Raw genomic sequence first — 6,585 nt, forward strand, 5'->3', positions numbered from 1 at the left:
GAGACATGGTGTAGCTTGCTTCTCTTCATGTTTCAATGGAGCGTATCTTGGACAAATGGTGGAGCATCCTTCTCTCCATGTTTCAATGGACCCTAGCTTGGACAAGTGGTGGACTTTTGCTTCTCTCTATGTTTCAATAGAGTTATCTTGGACAAGTGGTGGACCTTGGAACCAAACCCCCATGTAAAACCTATCATGGTCACTCCAAGTGGTGAGAAATAATAACCCTTAAGATATAGCCTTATAGGTTGGACAAGTGGTGGACCTTGAATGTAAACCACCCAGATATTCTTAATATAATGACATAGAGTGAAAAAGTGTTGAATCTTGAGACCAAACCACTCCTGCTACTAGCGTTAATAGGTTGGACAAGTGGTGGACCTTGAATGTAAACCCCCCATGTTTCAATAGAGTTAGCTTTGACAAATGGTAGAGCATCCTTCTCTCCATGTTTCAATGGAGCCTAGCTTGGACAAGTGGTGGACCTTTGTTTCTCTCTATGTTTCCATAGAGTTAGCTTGGACAAGTGGTGGACCTTGGAACCAAAGCCCCATGTAAAACATATCATGGACATTTCAAGTGGTGAGAAATAATACCCTTTAAGATATACCCTTATAGGTTGGACAAGTGGTCGACCTTAACACCCAGATCTTCTTAACGTAATGACATAGAGTGGAAAAGTGGTGAATCTTGAGACCAAACCACTCATGCTACTAGAGATAATAGGTTAGACAAGTGATGGACCTTGAATGTAAACTCCGCATGTACAAAATATCATGGGTTTAAGGTATTTCAATGGATCTTACCATCTTGGAGACATGGTGCAGCTTGCTTCTCTTCATGTTTCAATGGAGCCTATCTTGGACAAATGGTGGAGCATCCTTCTCTCCATGTTTCAATGGACCCTAGCTTGGACAAGTGGTGGACCTTTGCTTCTCTCTATGATTCAATAGAGTTATCTTGGACCATTGGTGGACCTTGGAACCAAACCCCCATGTAAAACCTATCATGGTCATTCCAAGTGGTCAGAAAGAATACCCTTTAAGATATAGCCTTATAGGTTGGACAAGTGGTGGACCTTAACACCCAAATCTTCTTAATATAATAACATAGAGTGGAAAAGTGGTGAATCATGCTACTAGTGATAATAGGTTGGACAAGTGGTGGACCTTGAATGTAAACCCCCCATGTACAAAATATCATGGATTTAAGATATTTCAATGGAGCCTAGCATTTTGGAGACATGGTGCAGCTTGCTTCTCTTCATGTTTCAATCGAACCTGGCTTGGACAAATGGTGGAGCATCCTTCTCTCCATGTTTCAATGGAGCCTAGCTTGGACAAGTGGTGGACCTTTGATTCTCTCTATGTTTCAATAGAGTTAGCTTGGACAAGTGGTGGACCTTGGAACCAGACCCTTATGTAAAACCTATCATGTGCATTCCAAGTGGTGGTAAATAATACCATTTTAGATATATCCTTATAGGTTGGACAAGTGGTGGACCTTAACACCCAGATCTTCTTAATATAATGACACAGAGTGGAAAAGAGGTGAATCTTGAGACCAAACCACTCATGATACTAGGGAGAATAGGTTGGACAAGTGGTGGACCTTGAATTTAAACCCCACATAAACAAAATATTGTGGGTTTAAGGTATTTCAATGGAGCTTAGCATCTCGAAGACATGGTGCATATTGCTTCTCTTCATGTTTCAATGGAGCATATTTTGGACAAATGGTGGAGCATCCTTCTCTCCATGTTTCAATGGACCCTAGATTGGACAAGTGGTGGACCTTTGCTTCTCTCTATGTTTCAATATAGTTAGCCTATATTAGACAATTAGTAGACCTCGAATCTCTCCATGTTGTCTAGAGTTGAGCTTGGACAAGTGGTGGACCTTACTTATCCCTTCCCTTAGTTTACTAGCTTAAAAGATTACTATGTATACTTGCTTAGATCTAACTTGAACAAGTGGTGGACCTTGTATTCACACAAACTTAATTCATTACAAAAAAGTATATGCTAAAATAACATTTGGTTTTTTTTGTTTCAGGAAAGATGGCTCCAAAAAAACAGGTTGCAAGGGTTGCTGTCTCAGTTGACTATACTTGCAATGATCTTAGGAAATGGTATTTGGACATACATGGTATAGAGGGTGCACAATTTCATAAGATGCATCTATTTATTGCCAAGAAGGAGACTGACAGCTTATTTGAAGATGTTGGACAAGTTGTGGAAGCATCTGTCTCTGTAGTTGATAGTCATCCGGAGGTGGAATGCATTGACATTCTAGTTCCAATGAATCTAGAATTTCAACTATCTCCAGGAGCATATGCATTGGAGCGCATGTCTAGAAACAAATAAGAGACAATGTTTTCTCGAGGATGGAAGTTTGCAGAATCAAATCCAAACATCACAGCAGATCAACTTCAAAGCTCCATCATTGCCACACTACAATGAAAAAAGGTGAAAGCTTCACGACCACCATCCACAAAGAAGCAAGCAAAAGTGCAAAAAGTAGCAGCTAAGCGAACTAGTTCCATTTTGGATGTAGACAAGGCATCTTTGGCATCCTCATCAATAGAGGGTTCAATGTCAAAGATGAGAATTGTGGATCCAGATGTTTTAGAAGCTGAGGCCATGAAAGGACAAGAAAAAGATACAGGTGGAATGTATAAGTACATAAATTATTTTCCTTTCCAATATAGGGAATTTGATATCCCTATTCAAAATTGTTGGCTTGCTCCTGATCACTATAATGCACGTATTATGGATAAACAACACGCTGAAAATGTGTTATTTGGATTTTCACGGAGTACAACCAAGCCTGCAGCATGTGCATATTTGATGCCTATTCGAAATGCAAAATCAAAGAAGGGGACTCCTTTGGCAGTAGAAGAGGTAGAGGAGCAAAAAATTAAAGATTATCATTATTGGATTCTTGATAGGCAGCATTCAATCTATGCTGCAAAAGTTTTGCTTCACAATGAACAAAACAACAAAGAGATATTTGAAAGACTGATTAGCGTGTATAAATTTAGAAAGGCTCGCATTGTTGTGAATGATCCTCCATTTGTTGCAACTGCTATATCTGCCATTGCAAATGAGGAGGCTCAGGCATTGTATGTCAAGCAACCTTACAGCCAAATATTGAGACATTTACGGAGTCAATGGATCTTCTCAGGACGACCACCAAAGGCAGCAAGTGGAATTGCAGAGGGACATGCATCTCGTGCCAGATGGGATGTAAGTTATTTTCTTTGTCTTTTTGATAGTGTTTAATTAACAAATCTTGCTCAATAGTTAATTATTTCTCTATTTCTTTTTAGGCTTTTCTTCGATTGGCAAGAATGAGTGCAGCAGCAAGTTGGATTGCTAAACAGGCACACATGGTCACGTACTCTGATTTAGTTTATGATTGCTGGATAGAAATCATTGAAAAGCTAGAAGAGGAGAATAAGAAACCCCCAACAATTGTATTTAGATACCTTTGTGGCCTTGAGGAATCAGAGGTAAAGACTATTCAAGAAGACATTAGAGATGAGAAGATTTTACTGTCAAAGAGTGCAAAGGATGGTGATGCAACTGACATGTATGATCGAATCAAGCAGTTGAAGCAAGACAAATTGATTCAAAATGCACTTCTTGAAGGCTTCAACAATTTGAATGAGTCTTCACCATGTAAAGACTGGGAGGAGGTGGTCAAAATGTATAACATCAATGATGTTGTTTATAAAACAATTTTAATGCTATGCGAGGAATGGATCAAATCTAGTTTGACGCGTGGAACAAAGAAAATGGCTTTTCCAGATGGAGAAATAAAATACATGCAATGGGCAATTCACCTTCAAAAGGAGAAAAATGATCCTAGAGATTTTCCATGGTCAATCTATGTGGTGAGCCTACAAATGGAAGGCAATCTCTACTTGATGCGCCACTTCAATAATAAAGTGCCTATTGGCTTATGTGTTTTAGATATGACAAAAAATGTTGGAGGCAATTTGAAGTGGAGTGAGGAGACATTTAACAATGCTTTGGATGGGATCTTGGCTATTGCAAGAGGGTCAACAGATCCTGGATTTTTCTTTCTTGCATTTGTGGATTTCACTAACTTCACAAAAATGCAATGTGCCTTTCAAGCCATGGGAGATAATCTGAGCTACCATTGTTGTGGTGCATTGCATCACTTTCCATCAGCTCCTTGCAAAGGAGCAATTCAATTCCTAACAGTTATTGCCTTCTTAGGACAAGGCAATGCATTTGAAGACCTGAGAAGAAGATCAGAGGAACATCCCATGCCAATTGATTGTTCTCTTCTTCAAGTAGCAGATAACGATATGTCAGATTTGCAATATTTGGAGGCCAAAAAAAGAGCTTTGGTCAAGCAGTACATTCGTACATATTGTTTTGAAGACCGCAAGCTTGTTGATGTTTTTGGTGATGGCTCCTTGGTTGCACAAGAAGGAATACAACAGAAAAAAGAAGTTATATGCTTAATTGATAGTGTGGAGGAGGCAAAAAACGTGGAGACCATGCTGCTAGACTTTGCTAAGTCTCATGAAGATATAGAAAAATGGGCTGGACTTCAACAATCCACTTCGCAATCAGATGACATTGTGCCTGTTACAGAGGAGTGCTCTCCACAAAGAGAAGAAGAAGAACAACAACAACATCCTCTGTCAATGGAGGACTTTTTGGAAATGGAGACACGTATGTTTTGAGTTTCTTGTGCATGTTAGTGTTTCTTGTTACTGATTTGATACTCTTAATGTTAGATTTTTCTTTATATAGTATTGATTGAGTTTGTATTTTTTATCTCAAGCATTCAAGGTTTGAATGTAAATAATAAATTACTTGAGTTTTTGAATGGTGGATCTTTAGACTAAAACTATAACATTTAATACTCACAAAGACTTAATTACTTAAGAGCTTGAACTCAATAAGTTTTGGACCTTTTATCAATACCCCCTTGATATGATACATTAGATCGTAGCATGGTTAAATGGTGATGCTTCATAAATTGAACCTAGCTTAGACAGGTGTTGAAGCCTAAATTTAAACTAACCTTGCTAGAAGGGAGCTTATGTTTGGACTTTGAGAACTAGCATAAGTAATCAATTAGAGCATAGATTAGACATGTGGTGGTGGCCTTAGAGACCAAAATCTTAATGAGCTTGGAAAGGTATTTAAGTACTGCAATTTACTTAGTTTTAGTACTCACTAAAGGCATAGCTTGACAAAAGGTGGACCTTACATGGATCCTAATTTCAAGAGGTGTGGTAGACCTTCAAACCAAGATCATATAGCTTGGACATGTGGTGGACCTTGCATGGAGACTAGTTTATACAAGTGTGGTACACCTTGTAACCAACACCCATTTGTTATATTAGCTTGGACAAGTGGTGGACCTTGCTTTTATGTTTCAATGGAGCATATTTTGACAGGTGGTAGACCTTGTTTCTCTCCATGCTTCAATGGAGAGAAACATTAGCTTGGACAAGTGGTGGACCTTGCTTTTATGTTTTAAAGGAGCATATTTCGGACAAGTGGTAGACATTGTTTCTCTCCATGGTTCAATGGAACCCACCTTAGACAAGTGAAGTACCTTGAAACCAAACCCCCATAATACAACCTACTAAATAGGTTGGAAAATTGGTGGTATATGAAACCATCCATGATAGAGCATAGTATAGGTGAAAACGTAGTGGTCCTTATATCAATTACCCATGCATAGCTTGGACAAGTGGTGGACCTTGATTCTCTCTATGTTTCAATGGATCCTATCTTGGACTATAGATATATCTTACTTATTTCCATGCGTCAATGGATTGTAGCTTGGATAAGGAGTGGACCTTCAAACAAAACTCCACAGCATAGCATATATTAACCATTCATGGGTTTTATAGATATTTTCTTGCCTATTTTGGAGAGTTGGTACACCTTTATTCTCCATTCTTCAATGGATCTAAGGTTAGACAAGCGGAGCTGGAGAAGTGGTCAACCTTAAAATGAAACCTCACATGCTACAACCCATCATAGAAACTCTTGAAACTCTTTTATGTCCCTAGCTTAGAGAAGCATTGCACTCTTTATTATCTCCATACATGAAGGCAAGGTTGGACAAGTGGTGGACCTTCAAACCAGAATCTCTATGCAATAATAGGCAAGTGGTGGAGCTTGTTTTCTCCATGTTCCAATGGAGCCTAGCTTAGACAAACAATGGAGCTTGCTTCTCTCCATGTTTCAATGGATCCTAGCTTAGAAAATTGGTGGATCTTTGATTCTCTCCATGTTCCAATGGACCATAGCTTAGACAAGTGGTAGACCGTGAAAAAACCCCCCGTATACAACATATTATGGGGTTTTCATGTTTCAATGGCACCTAGCTTGGACAAATGGTAGAGCTTGATTCTCTTTATGTTTCAATGGATCCAATCTTAGCCAAGTGGTGGACCTTGAAACAAGAATCCCCCCCCCCCATGTACAACGTATTATGGGTTTTGAAAGCACTGGGAGAAAATAATAGCTTTGATAAGTGGTGGACCTTGCTTCTCTCCATGCTTCAATGGAGCCGAGGTTGGACA

The sequence above is a fragment of the Adiantum capillus-veneris genome, chromosome 15 (genome assembly GCF_014529385.1).
Source record: "Adiantum capillus-veneris isolate H3 chromosome 15, ASM1452938v2, whole genome shotgun sequence".
NCBI lineage: Eukaryota > Viridiplantae > Streptophyta > Polypodiopsida > Polypodiales > Pteridaceae > Adiantum > Adiantum capillus-veneris.